Genomic DNA, 26,703 nt, shown 5'->3' on the forward strand with positions numbered 1-26,703 from the left:
ATAAAGTTTAATACCAGGTTTACAATGTGTACATATGTATTGGCATCCTATCCCCCAAAGTCAGTTTAAGGTTTCTTTTAGAACCTTAAGGGGAGGTAAAGTGAGCTCTAACTGGTGATTGTTCATGAATGGATTATGGAATGGATTATTTTATAAAGCAGTGGAAATGGTATTCCGGCAATATGAATGTCTGATACAAGAACCCATGATACTATAAATAAATTAATATAACAAAACTCAATGTCATTCGTCAGAAAATGGAGCTTAAATAGTTTGATATTAAGATTCACAAAATGTTATTGCCTTTCTAAAGTATGCAGAGTTATCACCAAGATGGCCACCACTGAAAACTACAAGTCCCACGATCCTTTAGTTATTAGTAACTCCTCCTCCCACTTATACTCTGCTCCCTGTGATGATCTAAAAGACTTTCTTGTTCTGTTACCATAGTAATTATGCGTAACTGTCATCCCTGCATATCACCACAAGACTGGCCATAACTGGATTCACTGCAACCAGCCGACTACAGTCAAACGTAGTAGGCAGGGGCAGGGCATGTGATGTGGACATGTGACCAGCAGCCATCTTCTGTCTTGTGTCTCCTCCGTGTGGAGGAAATCGACGGACTGATTAAAGGGCCAGTAGCATTTTAATTATTCATTATGTCCACAACATGTTTCTGCTTAGGGGAGCAAAATTTTAATTAACAACTAATTACATATTAGCTTATATTTTAAGGATCCATTTGTATATGAATTGTGCTGATTCCTGGAATACCCCTTTAAATTGAGTAGAGGGACAAGGGTGTTCACTTTCAATGTTGTTATTTAACTTCACTATAGAATCCTTAACTACAAAAATCCATTAATAAAAGATTTTTTTTCAAGGGATAAAATTAGGGGGAAGGGGAGCAGCTGAAAATTTGTTTTGTTTTCAGATGACTTGTTGTTATTTTTTTGATAATGTGGGGATGGAAATCCAGGGAGTTTGTTCTCTTCAACATTTTAACATCACATTTCTCCAATAATATTTAAGGTATGCAAAATTTTGTATGATGTTGAACAGAAGACTCCCAATGTTAGGATCGATGTGAAATGTATTTTTAAACAAATGAGAAAACATAATAAAAATTTAAAAAAATCTCCTTTGAAATGAACTTATGTTACGCCCGGGCCGAGTCCCAGTTGTAGCATGCCGCCGGCTCCATAGTGTCCTCTTATACACTAGATCAGACTAGTTCAAAGCCCCATGACATCCTACATGGACAAAGTAGAACATTTTTAATTCTTAAAATCAAGAATTTTTCCAAATTTTACCCTCATATCCTTTTTTTTTCATAAATAAACACAAAAGATGGAACAAAAATTTTTGAACTTGCAGAAAGTACAAAGTATCAAGAGAAAACAATTTCAAAATCACTTGGATATGTTGAAGCTTTCCAAAGTTATAACCACTTATAGTGACACAGGGCAGATTTGAAAATTATAGGCCGTGTCAGAAGGTGAAAAGTGGCTTCGGCGGTAAGGGGTTAATATCGGTTAATTCACATATAAACTGATGGGGGAGGTCATATTTTATGGTTCAACAAGAGATTTTGGGATATATATAATATAATATTGCAATCATTATGAAAATTGTGTGTACATAGTATGTTGGTACATGTTTTCAAGAAAAACTGGGAGGGCATAAGTAGGTAAACAGCATTTAAAAAAGCATTCTGGTGATGTGATCTGACCCATAGCTTGGGAGATATGGGTGTGACAACGGAGATCTAAGGTTATCTGCATACATTGGCATCCATAATACACCCGGTTTTCATTCGTTTTTGTTTATTTAGTGTTGCACATTTTTCATGGGTTTTTCATGCAAATTTTCCAAATGCGCCTTTTTTTTTTTTTTTTGCAGATTTTCACTCTTGCGTAGATTTAATGTAAAAAAAATAGCATGCAAAAATTTGCAAGAGCGCACAAGGAAAGTAACCTGGTCATTATAACACTGAGCAACCATTTCTCAGCTGAAAAAAAAATCCATTGTCTACTGTTTTCCAAATCCCATTCACTTTAATGCTACTGTTTTACCTTGTCAGTTTTCTGCACCAAATCTGAACGTAAAATCCGCATGGAGTCTGCTACGTGTGCAGTTGGCCTAAGGGTGTGGATGGGAACCTTAGATGCAGGTTCTCTGTCTCATATTTATATGTAGCAGTCCAGCAATTAAATGTCTCCAGAAAGAGCAAAAGGAATTTGCACATTCTTATCTTCAGCTTCTCCCCCAAACACCAGTGCTAAAAGTGTACATTGCTGAGAGTATTACTGAAGCATACAATTGTGTAATGAAGCATAATAAGGAGCCTTCTAAGGAACCGTGTGCCGGTATGTAAATGAACGCTCAGTCTGTCAGCCGCAGGTGTTGTTTTGCTGAATAGCAAACAAACTACAGTTGTCTTGAAGATGCTAGATTGTGTAATTCATTGCTTTGTACATTACTGCAGTTTAACAATATTAGTGGAAACCCAGATCAGCCCATCAGCGTTGTTTAGGACACACAATATGTTTTGCTGAAATTAAGATTTCAGCAATTTGGAAGCGGTTGAACTTTATTTTATTTTGAGTTGTTAACAAACTTGCAATAATTCAACTTTTATGATACCGCTAAATACTGATCCATCGGGCAGCTTTTTTGATGGTTACCATAAGTGGTAGCAGTTTTTTTTCCCCCCTGTAACAAAAACTTATTAAACTTTTTTTGTAACAGAAGAAAAAGCTAAAAACTATGATGGAAAATGAAGCCCTATACGTCACAAAATAATTAAAAAAAATTACTACACTCCTATATGCTATGCTGTTATATGTGCATATTTGCCTAATCTGGCAATATGTCTATATGGTTCACTTGTCATATAATTATTAGAGACGAGATTGCCTGATGCCTTTAGGAAAACTTTTGGGAAATTGCAAACCAACAAATGACAGTTTGAAACTTTTTACCTATTTTGTAATATTGGACATAATTGAAGAAACTGAAAACGTTCATCTTTGCACAACCACCTACGCACAGCAATTTCAGAATTTTTCTAAGTGTTAGATTTGTGTGTTAACATACTGGATTCCATGGCAACTGCTACCTGCTCTGTAGACAGCAATAGACATTGCCATGCAGAATTGTGTATTATATGAGGCTATGACTACTATAATGTGCTATGTAATACATTAAAAGAAAAATAGCTCCTGCATCAGGTCATGAAGTTATTTTTAAAAAAATTAAGTAAAAACATGAGTTTGTGCTTTTTTCTATAAATTTAATAAAATTTTCAAAAACTTCTCTAAAAAGTGATCAATAAGTAATGTGGCCCAAATTATACAAATATAAAGAACAACTCTTCTCGCAAAAAAATCTGCTCTTCACAACCACTGTCAACAGGAAAATACAGAAGTTATACCTCTAAAAAAAAGGCTTTTTAAAAAAAAAATTTATTTAGTAGAATTGGGCAAATCAAAAAATACTATATTCATGAGGTATCACCTCAATTTAGCAAAGAAAATGCTAAAAATTCAAAACATCAATAATTTTTTTTAACTTTGCAGAAAGAGTTAATAAAATCTGATCAATAAGATATAGATGTTCTAAAATGTATCCTAATATGAAAATAAAATGCTGTAGCCTTTACAACGCGACAAAGCAAATCTACTCTGAATCACACTCCTTCTATTCAATGCCCTGCCATGTGCCCACACAGCAGGTTACCACTCGGCATACTCAGGAGAAATTGTGTATCAAACGTTTTGGAGCATTTTGGCATTCTTTGTGAATGTTTGGATTTTTTGAAAAATTTTTTCGATAAGAGGAATATAATCACAATTTCAAAATTGCACCTCCATTTTGTTTTAACCCATGTGAAACTTTGAAGGGTTAACAGACTTCGTAAAACTAGTTTAACATATGTTTAGGGGTTAATCTTATATAATGGGGTGAGTTGAGGGGATTTCTCTATTTAGACCTCTCAAATTCACTTGATGGCTGAGCAGGTCTCTTAACCCCTTTCCGACATTTGACGTAATAGTACTGCATGGCGGGAGGTGCATTCCCGTATTCCGCAGAACTATTTAGTCAAGCTTCTGGCATCCGCTCCTGAACGGAGCCGGCACTAGAACTGCGGGTGTCTGCTGTATATTATAGATTGCTCCGATTGCAGGTGCTTGACCGCGGCGTGTAATGTGCATCTCAAGTGATTTGGACCCCCGCATTAGGGGGGGGGGGTGCTCATCGGATGGCAGCCCCAGGGTCTGCTAGTGCCCCGAGGCTGCCTGATCTTCTTACGGGAGGTGGGTCCTGTCTCCTAGCAGGACCCAGCTATAACAAACTGAACATGCGCAGCATGCTGATAGTGTTACATAATGCAATGTAATACATCTGTGTTACACCATACACTATGGCGTATGCCCATACGGCAGGTTACCACCACATATGGGTAATGTTATACAAGGGAGAGGTTTGTTATCAAACTTTGTGGAGTTCTTTGGTATTTTATCTAATGAGAATGTGTACATTTTATGAAAAACACATTCATTTATCCCAAAAAATTTTACTTTCAAAATTGCATCTGGGCTTTTACTTTTATTCAGGCCTCTCAAAGGTACTTGAAATCTGAGCAGGTCCCTCAAAAGCATGATTTTGCGTTTTTTATGAAAATGTGAAAAATCACGCATACCTCCGTGTGCTGGAGTGGAGGAGGAGGTGACCCCTCTCCTACCTAGGAAACAGCGGCGCACAGCCGCACACTCGCAAAAAGATAGAGCATGCTCTATCTCTTTGCGGTGTACGGTGCGGATCAGTGGCACATGTGTGGCACCGTACCGCCGCCATTGCCGTCTATGGGAACGTATATGTGGTCGCATGTAAGTCCCCATGAACGGTTTCAATGAGCCCTAAAGTTCATAGCCCCATAACATCCTACAAAAATGAGAGGATGCATAATAAACTATGTCCACAAAAAGAAAACTTTCAGTGAATATTATTAAGTTGCTGTTATGACTGTGTGGAAAAAGGAACATTTTGAATTTGAAAATTGAGCATTTTTCCAAATTTTCAACAAATATCTCATTTTCTCATAAATGTTGGTGGTATATTTTGAATTTTTCAACTAACATGAAGTACACTTGGATATGTTAAAGCTTTCTGAAGTTATAACCAATGATAGTGACACAAGGCAGATTTGAAAAAAATGGGCCGTGTCAGAAAGGTGAAGAGTGCCTTTGGCGGTAAGGGGTTAAAAAAATAGGTAAATGCAATTTTCATAAAAACCCCTCTAAATGTCAGCTAAAGTTCCAAGCCTTCCTAACATCCTACAAAAATGAGAGGATGCCTCCTAAAAAAAAACATGTCATCATGGAGTAGACATTTAGGAAATAGTATTTTTATCAAGTTATTTAAGTGGTATTGTCATATGTCAGAAAAGCAGAACCTTTTTAATAATAAAGAATTATAGTTGGGTTTTTTTTTTTTTTATACACAAGGCATATCACCCAAATTTTTCAACTACAGGCGGTCCCCTACTTAAGAACACTCGAGTTGCATACGACCCCTAGTTACAAACGGACCTCTGTATATTGATATTTTATTGTACTTTAGTCCTAGGCTACAATGATCACCTGTAACAGTTATCTGTAATGAAGCTTTAGTGTTAATCCTGGTTCTTATGACAACCCAACATTTTTAAAGTCCAATTGTCACAGAGACCAAAAAAGTTCTGGCTGGGATTACAATGATAAAATATACAGTCACTGCCTGTACAATGAAGTGCAAGGTGTCATAAGAAAATTCTCAAATTCACCTGGATATGTCAAAGCGTTCCAAAGTTATAACCTCATAAAGTAACATGTCAGATTTGAAAAAAAATGGGCGATGTCAGGAAGGTGTAAATGAGATTAATGAAATAGTGTCCTCTAATTTTGATCAGAGTTCTATTCGATACCTGCAAGATATTGGTGTTAATATGGCACCTTGTACTAAATTCCTTTATCTGACAAACCCTATTCAACTTGCAGCCTTAATTTCCAGTTTGCACTGATTTTGCAAAAGTGGTGTGCCCACCAAAGTGACTGAAACCCACCAGCAGCAGGTCCAGATGAAGGCCAAAGGGTTGACCCTATCGGCCATAGAAAGTGATCTTCAGATAGCAGGAAAATAACCTCTCATTCCGGAGGCAGAACTGGGTTGCCAGATGCATGGAGTGGGCACAGCAAACTCCGGAGTCTGCAGGGGGTAGGGTTGCCTGACTCCTTTGTGCAAAAGAATAAAAGATTTTTCATTCATACTGCAACCTAGAAATATGCTAAAAAGACCTCCAGGGGACGTGCATATTACTAAAGAAGGTACTGTTTGTGGGTTTGGAGGGTGTAGTGTGGTGACAGGTTGCATTTCATTTTTTTTACTTGAAGATGCAGCCACAAATATATTTCTTCTCTACAAGTACTAACATTTGGAATAAAAGTATAAACTTGAAAATTTTAAATGAGATTTTGTAAACATATTTTAAAGAACATAATATCCTTTAAATATAAATATATATTTCTATTTACAGGTTATGCCCATTTCTAAACAGACATCTGGATGAGACCGATTTTCTCCAGAAAAAAGTAAAGATCACATTTGACAAACACTACTGATCTAGTGTACTATTAAATGACTGCTTTTGGACGAGGTTCAGGTAAGGAAACGGGCCAAACTATCAATTAAACCAATGCAATTCAATCAGTAAAACATCTGTAGTTTTGTCTGTTGGGCTGCTGACTTGGTAAAGATATGTTTTCATGTTCAGAATTTCACTAAGTATTTAAAATTAAATTGGCTTAATTGTTGCAGACCAAAAAGGAAAAAGTCTAATTAATCAAATTAATGAGATTCAAATTTTAGCTTGTGCGCATGCGGTTTATGTGGACAAAGAACTAATATGATCAATTGTTTAATTTTGCCAGCTTATATTGCCAGTGTAAATATACACTGGAGATCAAAACTGTACAATGTAATTTCCCTTGATCTACATTTGATGGAGCTTTTGTAAGGGCTACACCATGCAACTAGATATACTTTGGTTATTTTGTAAAACACTGTTCAACATACAGTGCCAGAAAATGTAATATGGTGGCACCGCAAACTAGACCAACTAGTAGGACTTGCCAATCTCATACTGCACCAAGTTAATCATCCAGCATCAGACACAATGATTAATCTGGCACAGCAGAGAACTGCCTAGTGGTACTATGCACTGTTCTAAAGACAGACACATAAATACATCTCCTCCATTATAACTAGTGCTCAACCAATGTGAAAACCATATATCAAAATTGGAGAACAATTTATGATCACTTGACTTATTTCAGAAAAAACCTACATTCATCAACATTTTGATGTATGTTTTGTAAGGGGTACAGTATGCCAATAGAATAGTGTTTTACAAAATAACCAACGCATATCAATATGAAATAATTTGTGATGATCATAATTGGAGAACAGCAATACTGTAGCACACTAAATTTTCTTACAACAATCGCCAACCAGTAGGAAGTGTACAAGCCTTTGCTTTGAATGACTTCAGCACATCTGCGACCACAGGACATTACTAGTCTCTCACACTGCTCTGGTGTAATTAAGGTCCTCTCTTCTTCCAGTCTATTCTACAGTTCTGTTTCTGTTGTGGGTTTCTTGGCCATAACTTGTCACCAATGATTTTCCAGGTGTTTTCTCTTGGGTTTCAGGACTCTGGACTGGCTATTGCATTCGTTCAATGTTTTTTGTTTCATGAGGTGCTTCACTTGTTTTTGCTGTGTAACCACATTTTGTTGAAGAAGGTTCTGATACATACACTTGCATTCGTCCAGCTCCTTCTGCAGAAAACATACCCCAAACCATGACACTTCATCCACCACCTTTCACGGTCTTCTTTACAAATTTTGGATTCCTACCCCAGTTTGTAAACAATCCTAAAATACTACCAAACCCACATAAATTAAACTAACGTTCATCACTAAAATGGACTTCTTCTTTATCCATAAAACATACTCCTGAGCAAAGGTGAGAGTAACCTTTTTAATTCTTTCTGCTAATGAGCGGTTTGGTCAATGCAGAGTGAGCTTTCAGTCCAAATGCTCTTAAACATTGAGACACTATGTTGGAGATTTATCGTATGTGTCTGAAGTAAATCTTTTCTAGTTGAGAACTGATTGCCATTGGCAACTAGAACAGTTCTGCTCTCATACACTTTTGATAAATATCCCTCCTAAAACCAGACAGATCCATACCCTGTTCAATGCTAAACTGGCGAGCAATTATAGCTGCAGTGTTGAAACAGTTAGACATGGAGATTTTCCTTCTTGTCTTGTCCACTCTTGCATTTCTCTTTCGGGGGCGACCATCCTTCTTGGGGGACTTTTAATAAGCTTGTGATGTTGTAAAGATGCTAAAGTAAGCAGCTCCTAGTGCTACAACCGATGCAGCATTGTTACACGGCTAGCGTTATCAGAACCCTCAGATAAAGCTAGTAGACACTTCCGCGCTGGACAATAGGAACGCTTGATCAAGCTCACAGCGAAGGCGGCGGTGGGCAGTACTACGAGTCTGACTGCTGCATGAAGCCCGGCAGTCACTGCTGGCCTGTGAAGTGGGAGGGGCAATCCTGGGAAGAATTTTTTAAGTAAAATCATTTTGCGGCATAGACTTAGAATCCTTTAGCAGGATTTGAGTCCCTCACCACCAGGAGGTTTTTATACAGCTCCCATGTTTCAACAAGGAAGTGCCGTGAGTTTTAATGTCTAGGATTCCCCTCTGTTGCTGCTGGAGGCTCAGTGGTTGGCGACTCAAGATACGAAACTGACTGCTGTGACTCAGACTCTATCAATGTACTATATGCTGTGGTGGCATGAAACTATTTTTCCTTCCATTTCGTCCTGAGAAATGCACACAGGCACAGGAGGAAATCACCTTTTCTCAGGAGGGCTGGGAGTTTTGTTTTGTTAATTATTTGTTATGGCTTTTATTAGGATCCGTTTCAGTTGCTCTTGGGCATAAATACAAATTTTGTCTGCTGGCGGCTGCAATTTCATAACAAGGTACTTTATGCTCTGTAAATGTCTTTACTAGCTTTCAATGTAATATTATCCTGCTGGTATGCCACAACTTGTACCACTTTGACGTCCTTCCATGCCATATAACAATTGTCCTTGAAATTGGAGAAAAAATAAATTTAAAACGGATAAACTGGGGAGGAAAAAACTATTGTTTGTAAAGCAATGTTTTCATATTTTTGTGATGTCAATAACTGTATGCAAAGTGTGAGCAACATATCTTATCATTTGGGTCACATGAAGCTGATGGCATTCAGAAGGTTGGAAATGTGTTCAGTAAAATGTTATTAATCTGGCTGGCAATGGGTCCAGCGGAGCTGTGTTGTGATATGTTCTGCACAGACCAAATCTTCATATCCATGTAAAGAATTAAAGTTCTATTATTTTGTGTTCTAGACAAAATATCCTCATAATATCTCTTAGATCTACTACTTGTCAAGGTCAGAAAGTACTTAATTATTGGAAAGCCTAGATTACGGTATGCCTAATACAAGAGTTTTATAGACTGTTACATTATTATTGCATGCTCTTGTTTAGGTACAGGAGTGGAGCCTTACTGTGGCTTGAGTGACTGAATTAATGTAACATCTTCTATGTTACCCACCCAACTAATAAACAGAGTGTGACACATCAAGTAAAGTCTCTGTATGTCAATCCTGCCCCAATGTGCCATCAGTAGTGGTTGTAAAATATTTAAGGTAGCAATAAAGAGCATACATACAAATCTTCACTCATGCGCCATAGTGAAAATGTTTACATATGTGTAGCGTGCCCTAAAGTTTTCTTGTCTATGAGCCAGATGCGATAACTTCTAGGCTGCATACTTAGTGTAGTACTTTTACCTAAAAACATACTTGCTTCATTGTTGAAATTCTATCCATGTTTAGCTATAAAGCTGATGTAATTTACGGTGAATGTGCTTTTTCCACCTTCCTAGGGAGGGTTGGAGGATTTTTTTTTTTTTCTCAATGTGAAACAAGTGTCAAGGGCGCCACGGCAACTCTTGCATCTGCCAAGAATGTGCCTATTTTTAAACACGGAGGATCAAATCTCAGCAATGCTGGTTACAAATCCTTATCTGTGTGTATGAGGAAGCCCTCCTCTGTGTAGTCTACAAATGGGAATGCCTCTACTTGTCTTGTTTACACTGCAGCTCTCTGCATTCTTCAGTAATTATAGTAATGGAAGCAGAGAGAAAAGGGGGACGGGAGGACAGGATGCTATATGAGGTAAAGTTTGCTTTGAAAGTTGGTGAATGAAAAGAAACTCTGTCTGGGAAAGCAGTTTAAACGGATAAAGGGAGGGAGTGAGAGAGTTTTCATCCACACAGGGAAATACTCTGTGCTTTACATCTATTTCATTGCATAGAAACCAGATGCCCTCCTGGAACACCCGCTCTGAAAAATTGGAGAAGCCAAACATATGGTTGATGGTTGAGAGAAGCATTTCAAAGCCAGAGCATTTCTTAGTGCTTCACATTACAGACTGTTATGTCATTGCCAAACTAAGTGCTTGATACCCACAGTGGTCACCAGGCATACACTCACACAAATGACTTGGCTCTTTGTTGGCAATGAATGGGGTGACATCATCGTTTGGTTTTCCTCAACTGTCCCTTTTCTTTCCTGTGTTGCTGCAGAAGGGGGAAAGGTACTGTACTTCATTATCCTATTTTATTTACATTAAAAATTCCTGGTCTGATCGTTCACTCTATAAGATGGGACACTACTGATGTACGTGGCACTAGGAAATGTTGTTTTGGGAGATTTGGGCAGCCCTGCGGCCTATGTTATCTACGGAACTGCTGAGCTCATTCATCTCTTTTTCACGGCCGTTACCTTTTATTTCCAGCCAAATCTGTCAAGCCTGACAGGCGAGTAATTTGAGCCAGAGAAAGGGCAGAGCTCCAGGTCCTTTCCACAAAGCAATTCTTCTCCTCCCCTCCTGGGAAGGCTCTGAACTTGGCCTGCTTTATGCATATGGATTTGTTGAGTCATGTGAGATCATTTGCACAAAAATATATAGTGACTGCACAGCAAGCGATTTGGTGACTACCAAAATAATAAATAAATGCCTACAGGCAATGAAATGTTACCACTTTCTAGAAACTAATGTAATGTTGACATTACATAAAGTAGAAAACAAATCAACACATGTATAGACTATGAATTGAAAAATTGGAACTTACATTTTAATGCAGCAAGTTTACATGTCGATCTGCAGCTACTATACAAGGTGGAGTCTAAGCGTCTGTCATCATTCTTTATAAAATTTTTAATTTTTTTTTGCATTCCGTTTTTCACTTCTCTCTTTCCACAAACCATAACTATTTTTTAGTTTACAAAGCTAGATGATGGCCTGTTATATGTAATACAATTTTTATTTTCTAGTAGCACCATTTAAAGGACATCTGCCAGTAATATAAAGTAAATTGAAACTACTGATACTCACATAGCATCCTCTTCACCTCGATCTTTTTTAATGTGGATACGCTGGCATCGCGGGGAAAATTGAGTTCTAAAAATTGGCCTAGAGCACCAAACATCGCAAAATCGGCATGTTTAACATTAAAGAAGATCAGCGCCGGAATTGAGGTGAAGAGGATCATAGGTGAGTAACTGTGTAGTTTAATTTTACTTTAAATTACTGGCAGATTTTCTTTAAATTTGTCACCAGACTACGTTCTGTTAAATTACAAAATGTATCTCCATATGGCAGGTTGCATGTTCTCTGGTAATGTCTTTAAATATGGCCAACCCTGTTTGATGCCCAAAAAATCAAAGTTAGATGCGCATCCTTTATCCAGTCAGGGTGGTGTGGGGCTTGGCACAGCAGGCAGACGGCTAATACTCCACACTGCTGAGAACCAGCCCTATCCTTTCCCCCAGCCACGCCAAGCCCTGCCTCTTACTCGTAGCTGACTCCCTGGTTACTCATTGCGCCTCTTTCGCTGTCCGGGTATGTGCAGGGCTGGAGCAGGGAAGGTGTGCTCAATGCACTGGTGCAAGATCACAGGAGGATTGGATTAGGAGTCGCTACGAGCAAGAGGCACCATACCCGCTGAACGACTTGGAGAGGGCTCGGTCTGTTATCCCTCTCCATACACCCCTTCATGACTGCTGAAATAAATTTACGTTAAGCGGCCGTGAATGGGTTATAGGTGTGAAATTTTTGTTCCTTTAGCTACTTCCTTACTGCTGTACGACTATATACTGCTTAGTGAGATGTTGTTAACTGTGAAGGTCAGCATTTAGTGGCAGCTTTTTTAGACCAGCATACGAACCAAAAGGAGCAGGACTTCAGTTACCCTTGGATCACACTGCACACTCTGAAGACCATCAGAGTCTGGGTAAATTAACCGTGTTATAACTGGTCAATAGAAAAAAACCCTCCAAAACCCATCATCTGCTACATTCATTTCAGACCTGTGCTGAGCAGAACTAGCAAATAAATTCTACAAATAGCATTGATTTACACAGTTATAGGGTTCCCAAAACAATTTTGTTTCAATTTTTTTTATCACTTAAAAATACCATAACCATTCATAAAATAATATATGAATGACTGACCTAGTCTAATATCTGAATCCTGGAAACTAGCTGGAGCAATTGAATCCCCTCAGGAATCCACGGGCCTCATGCATTGGTGGCTTGCTGTGTGATTAGATTTTTTTGTTCTGAAGATCAGATGACCAGCAGTGTTTTCTTCTGCTGCTCTGAGGCTGACTTAAAACATAATTAAACTTACATGAAAATTATCCCTTCAAGATCCAGACAGAAGAATGTGCTGCAGATTCTTTCTTGAATAAGGTAATGTCTATTTCACAGAAAGAGGTTGGGCCAATATAGTGAACTAACTCAACACATCTATAAAAGGGAAAGAGAGAAAGCAAGTATCTTTCTCTAACATGATGATATGTACACTAAAGCTGCCGGAGCTTGTGTCTGTCAAGAGGAAAAAAAAATAGCTGCAACAAAGGCAAAGACAGCTCTTCTATTCTGTAGATATGATTCTAGAATTGTCTGTTACTGTGTATCACCTATGTCACACTTTTCAAGAATTAAATGGAATAATGTGAATGCTGTCGATTTAAATGGGCGTATGCGCTCCGCAAGGCTATAAGGAGGGATGAAATATGCTGCTTCCACTCCCCATAACTGACCATTGCCTCCGCTAAGCGCATACGCCGCTCAGCCCGAGGTTTGAATATGAAAAGACGTAGCTTGCTACATCTTTCCATCCTGCGTTTTTTGATGGACAGGGCATAAAGTGGCCAGACTGAGGCAACAACTATGCCTTTGTCTGCCACTATTTGTCAATGTATACGCTAAGCATATATAAAAGTATATTATGAGTGGAATGACTTTCTCTAATATGCTTAAAGTGGTTGGCCACTAATCCCAAATTTTAACCAGATAAGTTCAAGATCCCAATAGGTTCATGGTAACACAGAGAGAGGAAGGCAGCAGGCAGAAGGATGAAAAGTAAAAATGTTCCTTTATTCACCCAGCATAGCAATGCTTTGACATCAAGTCTTGATCAATCTTGCTTGCCTTTTAAAGTTTGGAGTTGGCAGCCAGTAGCCACAGGTAACCTGGGTACCAGGACTCGGGACAGACATCCTGTGAAGTTCCATGTCCTGCTGGCTTCCAGCGGAAGGGAGGAGCCCTGCAGTTTTTGCTCTTTTGCACACCCCCTCCGACATAATCACTTCATGTTAGTTATTGAAGGGGAATCTACATGCCCCTCCAATCCTTGTCATGGGAGTTTTTTTTTTTTTTAATGGAGGTGGCATCCAGACAATTACTAGTTAAAGGTGAGCGGCACACTCTCAAGTCCAACATACAATTCTTATCGATTTTGTCATTCTCTAAAGGGGAAATATAAACTCTTCAAATGTTTTACCCTATTAATTATTTTACTTAAAATTATTATATATTTATACATTTAATGCTTCATATACACAAACACAAATTGTGCGGCTGGATCAGAGGTCATGAGGTCTAAGTAGTGCTTTTGTGAGCTTTAGAATGGATTGCTGCAATGCCCAGTTATATAAATGGGATGGTCACAGAAACTTTTGCAACTGACTGGCACGTTGAAAAACCAAAATACGGACCAGCACTTAAACGGAGAAAATCCAAGAAAGTTGTTGCCAAACAAGTTCCTTTATTCATCCATTGCAACACAAGGGGAAACAAGCTGGTTAACGCGTTTCAACACTAAGGTTATGAGTAAAACACTTAGCGTCGAAACGCGTTAACCATCTTTCCGTGCACCAGGAGATGTCCGCTCATTGTTGTGCCTGAAGGACATCCTGTGGTAGGGGTGAGCTGGCATTCCCTTTGTCTGCATTTTTTGTAGATTGACTGCCACGTGTTTTTTTTACATTGACTGCCACGTGTTATTATACCCTTGTGCTATCTTCTTTTATTTTATAAGGAGCTATAAATTGCTGGTACGTACAAAAATTATCCGTCTTACTCTGTTATATGCAAAGGGCTCCTAGGCTTTTGTTCCATTTTCTTGTGGGTTCTGTATTTCCTCCTTTCAATTTTTGTTCCAAATGATACCTCCCCTTTATTTTTTGGGTTGGTACCATCATGGGGATACCAAATTTATATAAGTTTTTATTGTGTTTAAATAGATTTTAAAAAATGTAAAACTTTTTAAACAGAATTTTTATTTTAATTTTGCAATGTTCTGACGCTAATAACTTTTTCATACTTGTGTATGGAGCTTTGTAAGGTGTCACTTTTTGCAGGATGTGATGACCTTTACATTGAAAAGTGATCAAAAGATCATAGTCCCACAAATTCTATCAATTTTTATGAATTGCAAAATGGCAAAGTGCCGTTTTGGACATTTTGGCGCTATTTTTCGTTACGGGGTTCACCACCAGGAATAACAGTTTTTATATATTGATGGATCCGAGTTTTGGGACACTAAAGAAACCAAACATGTGTATGGTTGGGGGTAATATGAACTTTTAGGTGTTTTTTTTTATAATATATTATACCTTTTTTTCATACCCCCTGCAGTATGTCAGAATATGGTGCCAGCACTGATGGTGGTTGTTTGTTGCATAGTCCACCCTACATAGAGAGAGCACTGCCCATGAGCAGTCTCCATACACCTGACCGGACATTGCACCGTAATAATACTGAGCACGTCGGGAATGGGTTAAATTGAACAGAAATGGTGTAATGCTGTTTTTGGTAGTGCACAGTCATGTTTTTCCTAATCCTGGATAACCCCTTCAAAAGAAAAGTTGTAAAAGTTTCATTGGGAGACTCTCCCTCTTCTCGCCCAGTTTTCCTGTTTCCCTAGTGGAGGGAAAACTTATTGAGACCATAGCAAAAAAAAAGTACAGACGTGGTCTACACGTCCAAACTGACGGAGATTGTGTCTAGCACTCTAGCGGTTGTGGGTGCCAGAGCGCAGGTGGATGGATCTTTAAGACTGGTGTTCAAAACGCCATTGTTACTTGATTTTCCGCCATTGCATCTGCACCCTTCTGTGTGCATTTTCTGATGGAATTACCCAAACACTGGTTCACATAAACGTCTTGCTGCTGTTTGCAAAGTATCTTGTAAAGATAGTATGTATTCTCAGACTGTGAACTTAAACCGTATTATTGCATAGCATTATCATAACTATTGCTTTGTCAACAGAAATGATACACAAATGTCACCAGCGCACACCAGTAAAACTAAATAAAACCATATTTTTGTGTCCTGTAGTCTGCTACTGCTGAAGGTAAAGGGAGAAAAATGAGCCCTGCTCAGTATTTAATGGCATCTTGATGTTACTTCAGCTTAATTTTGCTCAAACCACACGGCAGTATTCCCATCTTGACAGCCGTAGGAAAGGATTACGCCATGCTGGAAGTGGTCTGACTGAAGCTAAAAATAGCTGTGCGGATTGCACACAGAGAAAAGAATGTAAAACAATAGGAATCCAAGCGGCTGGTACGTCTGCAGCATTTTCCTAGAATACACATCAATAAATTGCCTAAATAAAGACTTCTCTAAAAAACTGAGACCTACTCATACTTTTTGTTTTCTGCCATCTCTACTTTTTCTGTAAGCTTTGTTACATGTACCTTTTTTATTTGTCTTATTAATGATTGAATAAAAGACAGTCTCTGATGACATGTGCAACAATAGGGCATATGGGTATTGTAAATATTCAATACATAACTAAATAGGCTCTAAGGCCAGGGATACACGGGGTGTAATCTCCATGGGTTAGTAGTTGCAAATTGAACCTGTGGTAAACATGGGGCAATTTTATAGTTTGTGTAACTAGTAGGGTTTAAACGGATGGATCCATAGACATTATTAAAAAAAAAACCCTGCAATTGATATTTTAGTTTCAAAGGTTTTTATTGGGTAAAAAATAGAAAGCAGGGTGGCACAACACTCCAAAAAATGTTCCCCTTGCAGGAGCTTGTGCTAAAACAAAGATGCACAGAAAGAGTCATTATAACAATAATAGTGGAGAAAGCTAAAGGGGAAGAGCTTCTTTTCCCTTTTTGTAGCACCATTTTTTTCAAAATCAACTCCCGCTCTCCACTAAGACGAAGCTTAAAAATGTCAAAATCCATTCTCTTCCTTAATGGCTTCTCTGCTTCCTAACACGCCTTTGTGCCAACGTCACCGTCTCCCAAGCTCTTGCCCATGGTATTAAAGTACAGAATTGTGTACTAGTGGTTTATAAGGCAAAAGTGAGGTCACGCGATTTCCTATAAAAAGAGAAGAGCAGACCCGTAGTTTTAGTTTGGGAATGGACGTATTTCTGGCTTAACAGCCAATCCGGAAAATTGATGCCTTTTGCTACCTGTCAAGAACATGGCTAGTAGCAAGGATCGTCAATTCGGCAATACATCTGGGCATGAACGAATACTACGGGTTTGCTCATTTTTATGAGGGCGGTTCAATAAGTCTGTCTTAGAAATGAAGACACCATTTTTTTTTCTAAAATTTTTTTTTTTTATTTTCCAACATAGTCCCCTTTTAGAAAGATACACTTCTTGCAACGCTCCTGCCATTGTTTTAACCCCTCCACAAATAGGATTTGCTCAACTCTCCAAAATACATCTCTGTCTCGGCAATGACTTCCTCGTTACATTTTTTTTTTCCCAGCAAGCCGTTTCTTCATGTTGAGGAACAAGAAAAAGTCTCAGGGAGCCAGATTGGCTGAATACGGGGGGTGCGTATTCATGCAGTTTGACGCCGACAACTCTGCTGGTGCGTTATCGTGTTGAAGCAGCACCGTCTTTATCGCCAAATTCAGCCGCCACCTTATCATGTAAATTGCTGCTTGGTTGACACACCTACGGCCTCTGCTACTTCATGCACTTTCGTTCGTCGATCAGCGAGTATCATGTCGTGGACTTTTTGAATGATTTCCCCAGTAACCACGTCTGCTGGTGTATTGGTCGCTCCGTATCAAAAATGGATGTTCACCCACGTTTAAATTCGTTGAACCAATATCTAATTGTGGTCATAGATGGCGAAGTGCTCCCATAAAGGGATCCAACTTTGCTTTTATCTCCTCACATTTTTTCCCATCCAAAAACAAAAAGCAATTTACCGAACGATACTGCTCTTTTTCATCTTGGCAAAAATCTCGAAACTCGTCTTACTCAATTGGCTGCCAAATCCAAACTAACCAATCAGTTTGCAATTTGTTTTGCCGTCATTTGATAGACGGCAGCACACCATGATAACACTACCTTCCCTCAGGAACGCCCTCTGTCGTCAAACACGGTACTTATTGAACCGCCCTCGTACCAATAAAAGAACTGCTCTATGTATTTCAGGTGCGCAGTATAGGACAGTTACCTCCAATTGTTTCTGAAATTATGGTTGTTCTGTGTTTTGGATTCTTATCTGACTAGAACCCGTTACTAAGAAGCAAACTTGGTTTGATAAATTCGCTCTGTGCAGTCTGCTGCCAGATCAGTAAATGGAGCAAGTTTGGAGTAAGTCTATGGATCTAGTTTGTTGGAGTACAACATGTGCAACATGCTTTAGGGGTTGTCCCATTGTAGCAGGAAATGGCCTAACTTGCGTTGGGGTCCCATCACTGAGACCCCCACCAATCAGCATGATGAGAACTAGGGTCTGATGTGTGCTGACCCAGATAGCCGAGACTTGTAGCTGATGGATAATTATGATATCATGACACAGTAGAAGGAATCCCAAGTATCACTTGGTCATTATTCCACAGGTCATATGCTCAACTGATTTAAGCGCATTCAAACAGCACAGTATGGCCTCTCTAATGGGGGTAGAAGGGGGATTTTACCGGTGTTGAAACATGTACAATATGAGGATTTGCTCATTATAGAAGATACGTGTATATATATATGGTTTTATGCTAAGGCCCCTGCACTAAGAAATGCTGAAAATTTTTACATGTGGTTATCTGTTGTGGATTCCAGTAGCTATGAAATAACTGAGACATGAAACCTACCATGTACACTCCAGGGAGTGATATGGCAAGGAAATTAATATGCACTGTGGATCTGCAGCACATTTCTCATCTCTCAATAGGAGAAGTGAAATTCTATGTGTATTCACAGCAGAATTGAGATGAAAACCTGTGGTTTATTACACAAGGTTTATTAAACAAGGTGACATCCACAGTCAAAATCTGCAATGAGACTATGGATACTATGAAACTCGCTTCAAGGTCCCTCTTGCCCTGTAATAATATATCACTTTATGGGGACTAGATTTATTCTGGGCTCCTGTGTTTGAAGTCCCATGATTTTTTTCCCCTATTATGGTCCTTAATTTTTAATAATAATTTCTTAAGAATTTTTCCAGGTATGGTGGAGACCACCAAACCATATGAGTGGATAAAACAAATGTTAAAGAGGTAATTTAAAGGGGTATATCAGGAATCTGCATAATTCATATATTTCAAATGGTCCTTAAAATATAAGCTAATATGTAATTAATTGTTTAAAATTTTGCTCCCCTAAGCAGAAAATGCTGTTGACCTACACTGTAATGAAGAATTCAAATGTTAACTGGCCCTTTAATCAGTCTGTTGATTTCCTCTGTGCACAGCAGACTCGGGACAGAGAATGGCCGCAGGTCACATGTCCACATCACATTTCCTGCACCTGCCTAGCCAGGTCATGTGATCACCGCTTTATTTGGCTGTAGTTGGTTGGTTGCAGTGCATACAGTATGGCCAGTGTTTTGGTGATGTGCAGGGAAGGCAGTTACACATCATTACTATGGTAATAGAGCAGGACAGTCTGTTATATCATCACTGTGAGCAGAGCTTAAGAAGTAGGAGGAGTTACTGAGAACAAAAGGATCATGGGATTTGTAGTTTCCAGTGGCGGCCATCTTAGTGAAAACTGCATACTTTAGAGAGGCAATAAAATATTGTGAATCTTAAAATCAAACTATTTACCTCCATTTTGTGAATAATTGAGTTTTGTAATATTCATTTATTTATAGCATCATCTGTTTTTGTATCAGACGTTCATATTCCCGGAATACCCCTTTCAACTGTAGTTTTATGGGTTGGACTTCATGTACCAGCATCTGATGTTCTGTGTCCACCACAGCCATTGTTTGACTAAAATGGTATTTACAGTGTATTTTTAGAATCCAGGGAGCAAAGCATCATCAGTACTGGCTTTGGTTTTTACCAAATTATTGGACTTCACTTGAAACTAAAATGCTTTATATAATAAACTGTAAATATTTACTTTTCCAGTTTTCAAGTATTGAAACAAACTACTGTACAAATTTCTGTTGAACGAGTTTGTAAATGTCTTAACTTTAATTACTAGACAACAGAGGCAGAGACCAATTAGTCTTCCTAATGAGAGAGCACAGTTGTAACCACTGTACATTACAGGAAACTCAAGTGTTGCAGCTTTGAAGAGGCATCGTGGTAAAGTAGTGACTTGACAAGCATGTTCTTTTCCATTGATTTCAATTTGATTTTTAATGCGCTTCTGTTTAGAGTCCTTCTGGCGAGAGTGGGGAATGAAAAGCGAAGCAAATGCCTTTGATAACAGGAGCTAATTTATCTCTCATTATGAGATGTCGCTACAGCTAACAGTGCTTCAAATCAATACCAATAAACTTGAACCACTCTGCAGCTTGCTTTGAAAATGTATATATTTATTAAATGCCATCTTATGCCCTATATTACCTGGCCATAATCGTATTGATCTAAGATGGGGTTTCATCCAAAGTTTAAAGGAAATCCTACCATCAAAAGCCACCATGATAAACCACTTGGGCACAGTAACTATTGTAATCTTTTTTTTTTATCATAAAATTTTTATTAAGTATTTCAAAAATTAAAACTGTACATGTGTAGGGAACAGTATACCCAAGCATGAGTTACTGCCCCATTTTTAGTGCCATTTCACATAGAATACAGGTAAAATCACATTGTGTAGCACTTGTTGACATCTTAACATTGTTTAGTAACTATTGTAATCTTAATATTTGTTATTCATGCCCTACATCCTTCTAATATCCACTTAAAATTATGCTAATATACCGGAAGGTGGAAACACTATCCCGAGGCTTTCAGGCTCACTAGAATAATTTTTCAAGCCTTGAAAGGCTTGAAACAGGTGTACAACACTGAAACGTCGCCACTTACTTCAATAAAGATTACCATTTGTTGATTTTGAACCTTCGAGTGCTGCCCTCTTCTTCCAAATACCTAGCCACACAAGGACCAAGCCAGGACCTTTGGGGGCGCTGCACCCCTCTTTTTGAGGGGACTTAGGAACTGTGCAGTCTTGAACTTTACCACATTGACTAAATAGTTAGATGATAAGCATCTTCATCCAGACATTCAACCAAGGGATATTAACCCTTTCATTGTAAGGCATTTCTGGAAATTTTGTTGCGTTATTGGCCAGAGCAATTTTTACAATTTTGACGTTTCCAAGTAAAACCAAAAATGCAGCAAAAACATTTGTAGATTTATAGTAAACCCCAACAAACCATATATTTTCTGAATGCAGACACTTGCCCCAACTTAAAAATTACATTAAGGGTTCATAGACATAGGCACCTTCATGCAATTTTGATTCAAACTGTAACATTTTATAAAAAATACATAAAATTTGACGAATGGCAAAAAAAGTGCTCCAAGCAGAAAATATTTACCTTCAAGTGTCCTAAATGTATGGACAATATATGGACATGTGTAGAGTTCACAGATACCTGCTAGTCATAGGTGTCAGCAGCTCCTCTGTGCAGCATCCTTCAAATTCTCCCTGTAGCCTGCCTGCTAATAATGTGGAGGGGACGGACATTTTAACTGTTAGGGAGTGATTTTTATATCCCAAGGTATAAGGGATGAAATGTGCACTGTGATGCATGTTATGAATAGCCCCTTTCTAAAAAATGCATGTTTTTTAGGAGAATTAGTAGAAGAAGAAGAATTTTGAATGAGCATTTTATGTATCAAAAAATCAGTAAAACAGATAGAATGTGCAAAAAATGGCTATACACCAATTCATGAAAAAAGTATTGAAATTTTATTAATTACAATTAGCACTAACATTTAAAAACATTTAAAATCCGCACATAAGATGTTGTGCTGGAAGCAGTGCATGAAAATAACATGCACTGTGCAATCAACCCCTTCAGATCATGGTGGACCTATACTTGGCATCTATTCAGATGGAAAATGATGTAAACAATGACTAACTGTGGATTTGTAACCCTAGAAAAATAAAGTGCAACATGTATCCTGAAATCAATAAATGATACCCAATTCCAAGGAAACAAAGTACAGCAGTATGCAGTATAGAAAAAAATATGATATCCCCAATAATGTATGGAGGAGATGCAGCGGGGCCTCAAGTGTGGCTTCCTCAGGGGTATAAAGTCTAGTGCCGCTGAGCAAAGTATTTATGTAATCAATAATGATGTGGGGAGAAGACTCACCTGAGCAAAGAGTTGTAGCTTAATGGGCAAATGTGTGTGGTGGTGAGGCCGGGCCGCGCGCCCGGATCTTGCACGACTGACATAATCCTCCGCCTCCTGCTTGTGTCAGCCGCACATCACCAGACGAGCACACCCCCGGCGCCCCGCTAACCCCACCTCTTGTTGCAGGAGTATAGTATATGTGCACAGTAAGATGTTTCGGTTGGCGCATGTATTGATGTGATTGTCGTGCAACAAATAAAATGTGGATATATATTAAATGCCTAGTCGGGTGGAATAAATGTTGGGCAGAGTGTAATGTTATATATGCAGGTATGCAACTTAGTAAAATCCCTGCATGAATATAAAGCCGCAGTGTAGTAATAGAAAAAGGAAAGAAGGGGATGTATCGGTAACCTAAAGCAAGTTACTAGTAGTAAGGGTATACAAATACATACATTGATCCTATGGTATGTATATAAATATAAGACAAGTATGAATAGCTATACATATTAATTATAAAGAAATGGGCTTGAAGTGCGTTAGTCTAAATTAGTGATTTTTATATATAACTTTATTTTTATATATTAAACGTGAATATCTCTGGTTCCCTGACGCTTAGAATTTTACATTCATTTGAAAGAAGAGATTCACCTATTTCAGGGGCCCTGGGCAAATGCCCAGTTTGCCAGTTCAGTTCCTGTCCCTATGGGGCTCATAATCACAATCCGTATGTTTTGGAGTGTGGAAGGAAACCAGAGGACCCCAAGGAAACCCAAGCAAACGTGGTGTTTCAGCTTCATGTATTTTCATCACCAAGGTATATGGGATGAAATGTGCACTGTGATACATGTTATGAATAGCCGCTCTCTAAAGCTGTGCATGTTTTTTAGGATTTAATTATTCTGCCTAAGTAGAAGAATTTTGAATGAGCATTTTATGAATTCACTTGTCTGCAGATTGTGAATTGCACTCCAACGCCCACACCTCCCCTGTTCCATATGTTACTTTCGAAGATTACTATAGCCAGTCATTAACAGTTGAGACAAACTTATGTTGTAATGCAACATGGTGAATTTTTCATTGTTGAAATTTGAATACAGACAGTTACATAGTGAAGAAATTGCTAGAGCTGTGACCCAATACTTCAGTTGTTTTTTGGTATCTGCACTGTCAACCATTTGTAGAAATTCCCTATTTCCTAGAAGTCTTTAACTGACTGGCGGGTTCAGAAACCCACCTAAAAGGGCCATTTTCGAATTTACTTGGCTCTTTGCTTTAAGGAATCTTCCATTGTGAAGGGGGGGCACTGACTGTCGAGCGGAGGGCGTGGGCGGGAGTTACTGTCCCTGCACAAGGAGGGCCTGGCGTAGAATAAACCCTGCACAGCCCCTTCCTAATACATCAAGAAGCTGAGGCTGAGTATCGCGCTTTGAAAAGACAGCGGCTGGGCTATCGTATGCCGGCGCACAATAAATATCCCCCATTGTGACTGGGTCCATGAGTATCTTCTTATATTTGTTTATTCTTGGCTTCCTTCCTTCTAAAAACAGCTTTTAAAATGACACTTGTGCAAAGGCTTATTAGCATTGAGGAAGCCGGGTTAGACAGTGTAACAGTCTGTAAAGCCAGATTACAGTGGGCCTTTGAAAGAAGGAAGCCATGGATAACAAATATAAGAAGTAGAACACCGTCACAGTGCCTGAATCTATAGGTAAGAGTCCTTGCTTTATCATTCCTTGCTTTATCATTTTGATTGTAGATTTGCTTTAACATAAGTATAATCCTGTTATCCTTCACAAGAGTTGTAGGGTTTTCACATGGCATATTGCAGCAAAGACCCAACGCTAACACCCGAGGTCGGTGCTCACCTCCTGTATGCCAAGACGGCCACGGCACTTAAAACGGGGGGGGGGGGGGAGGGGGGGCGCCATCTTTATACAAATCGTCGTTCCCCGAACGTCATCAGGGGCGGCGATCGGTTGCCGCCAGACTGGAGGCTGAGGATTTGTTACAATGATACAGTGGCTCATTGTAATGAATCCTATGCAAAAACACCATATACTGCAATACAGTAGTATTGCAGTATATGGTAGAAACAATCAGACCATCTAGGGTTAAGGTACCCTAGAAGGTCTAAGAAATAGTGGAAAAATTTTTTTTAAAAAAGTTTCAAAAATTTAATAAAATATAAATTCTAATCACCACCCTTTCCCTACAACTGATATAAAACATAATAAAAAGTAAAATTCACAAACTCATTAGGTATCACTGCGTCCCAAAATGCCAGATCTATCAAAATATAAAAACAGTTATTGCCGGCGGTGACCTTTATAACGGAAAATGGCACCCAAATGTCCGAAACGCGACATTCACACCATTTTATATGACCTAAAAATGTAATAAAAAGTGATCAACATTGGCTCATTTCGCAAAAAACAACACTTTCTCGAGCTCCGTGCACCAAAGTATGAAAAAGTTATTAGCGTCAGAAGATGGCAAATTTTTTTTTCTTTTTTGTACACATTCGTTTAATTTTTGAAAATGTATTAAAACTCAATAAAACCTGTATAAATTTGGTATCACTGTGATCGCACCAAACCAAAGAATAATGCAGAGATGTTATTTGGAGCACACTGTGAAAGTCGTAAAAACTGAGCCCACAAGAATGTGCCTCGCATGCGTTTTTTTTTTTTTTTTTTTTTTTTTTCCCACATTTTGGAATTTTTTTCCAGCTTACCAGTACACGGCATGGAATAATAAATAACATCAAGAAAAAGTAAAATTTGCTATGCACAAAATAATAATAAAAATGAAAAAGTTATGGATTTTTGAAGGTGGATAGCGAGAAATGAGCGAAAAACCCTGTGTCCTCAAAGGGTTAAATACTGGGTACGGTCATTGGGGCACAATTACTAAGGGCCGTGTGCCTGTTTTCTGTCAGACTTTGCACGTACTTTCTAGTAGAAACTGTTTGCACAGGTATTTAAGTGTCTTCACCACAAATGTGTCACACGCGACCGAATTAGGGGGCATTACGCTGCTCAGTTGGACCATATGCCAGATTTAACATGCAAATCCTGTCGCACCCCTGATGTGCACCACAAAAAAGGTAGTGAACTCTGTCGGGCCAGTGCAGGGAAGCGCCAGATTCATGACTTCTGGTCTACGTTCTTAATGAATATGTCGCACCCAACATTATTCACAGACAGAGCACTTTTATTGCAGTTTCTTACAGTCTAAGGCTATATTCACACTGCCGTTGCCCACCCGTACCGTACCGTAACGGGCAACGGCCGTGTACGGGGAGAGGAGGAGGAGGTGAGCGCAGCTCACCCCTGCCCCTCTCCATAGCAACCTATGGTGCACGGCGCCGTATTACGGGAAAAGATAGGGCAGGTCCTATCTTTTTCCCGGGTACGGAACGGTACGGTGCCGGTACAAGGCCGACTTGTATACGGCCGATATAAGTCCCCCATGCACTTCTATGGGCCCACGGCACCGTACGGGACCGTATCGCTCCATAGCCCGTGTGCTATGGTACAGCAGGCAACGGCAGTGTGCATGTAGCCTTAAGCTGGATTGACACAGTTGTTGCATGGCAGACACACGGAAGTGCGTGGGGAGAGGAGGAGGAGAGAAGGTGAGCTCTGCTCACACCGCCCCTCTCCATAGGGATATATGGTGGACCGCATCGTTTGCCGTGAAAAGATAGGACATGTCCTATCTTTTCACGGGGTACGGTGCCGTACTTGTGCTGCACTGTACCCCTCCCGTAGGGCGCCATGCGCCCATTGCCGTCTATGGGGGATGTATATTGGTCGTATCTACGTCCCCCATGCGGCAGTGTGAATGTAGCTTTGGAAAATGTACCTTATTTTAAGTACTGCACTTGTAGTTGCTGTGGATATGATTTTGCAAAACACACTACTTTCCATTGGAACCCATGTAAAACTGCTGGCTTATTCTGTACTCCTGGGGGTCATTCTGTACCTTTAAGGGTCATACCAACTCCCTCATCTTCACAGAAGTAAAAACTGTGTTGTTTAAGGCACTTTATAAGCATTTTTAACTTTACTTGTGTTTCTTTACTACGATAACCCAGTTACATTCCCTTTTTGAGCTGAGTTTTGAAAATGACCATAATAAAACTGAAAAGAGCTGTTCTGTCCTGTAGGAGAACAAGATTCTTCAGTTACATAAACCGTTACATAGAGATCATTTACTTGAAAGACTGACCGGCTTGCGCTGTATGAGAGGCTAAAGAAAATGGATAAAGTAGAAATTGTGACACAGACCTATTAGACTTTTGTAGCCCATAAGAGGTGCTATGCTACAATTATAAAATAAATGCCCTTTTAACAATCTTTAAACATTTCTTATCATGGCTAATATCTTAATAATATCTTAATAACCCTTTGTAGTGCTACACCCCGCTTATCTAACTTCTTTGTGTGCCCGTAAAGTATACTAATCTCCATTGCTGCCCCCCACATTGTAGAAGGCCCCCATCCTATGACACCCCTCACTTTTAATGCCCCATTATCTGTAGCCCCCCTCTTTATGATGCTCCCTTTTTCGCTAGCCCCTTCCTTGTAAGGAGGGGCTTCCTTGTAAGGACGCAGGGTTTTTCCGCTCATTTCTCGCTC

General features: G+C 39.1%; 1 protein-coding gene across 2 annotated transcripts in view; it reads left to right on the forward strand.

Moving 5' to 3' along the window:
- Window positions 1-26,703, forward strand: part of BACH2 (BTB domain and CNC homolog 2) — a 204,919-nt gene that overhangs the window by 21,791 nt on the left and 156,425 nt on the right. Inside the window, exon 2 of one of the 2 annotated variants that reach the window (XM_072141946.1) lies at window positions 6,581-6,706. The exons of the other annotated variant lie outside the window; for it this stretch is intronic. The gene's annotated coding sequence lies outside the window, so the exon portion shown is untranslated. The remainder of the gene's footprint in view (window positions 1-6,580; window positions 6,707-26,703) is intronic. 2 annotated transcript variants of the gene reach the window in all.

This window comes from Engystomops pustulosus, chromosome 3 (genome assembly GCF_040894005.1).
Source record: "Engystomops pustulosus chromosome 3, aEngPut4.maternal, whole genome shotgun sequence".
Classification (NCBI taxonomy): Eukaryota; Metazoa; Chordata; class Amphibia; order Anura; family Leptodactylidae; genus Engystomops; species Engystomops pustulosus.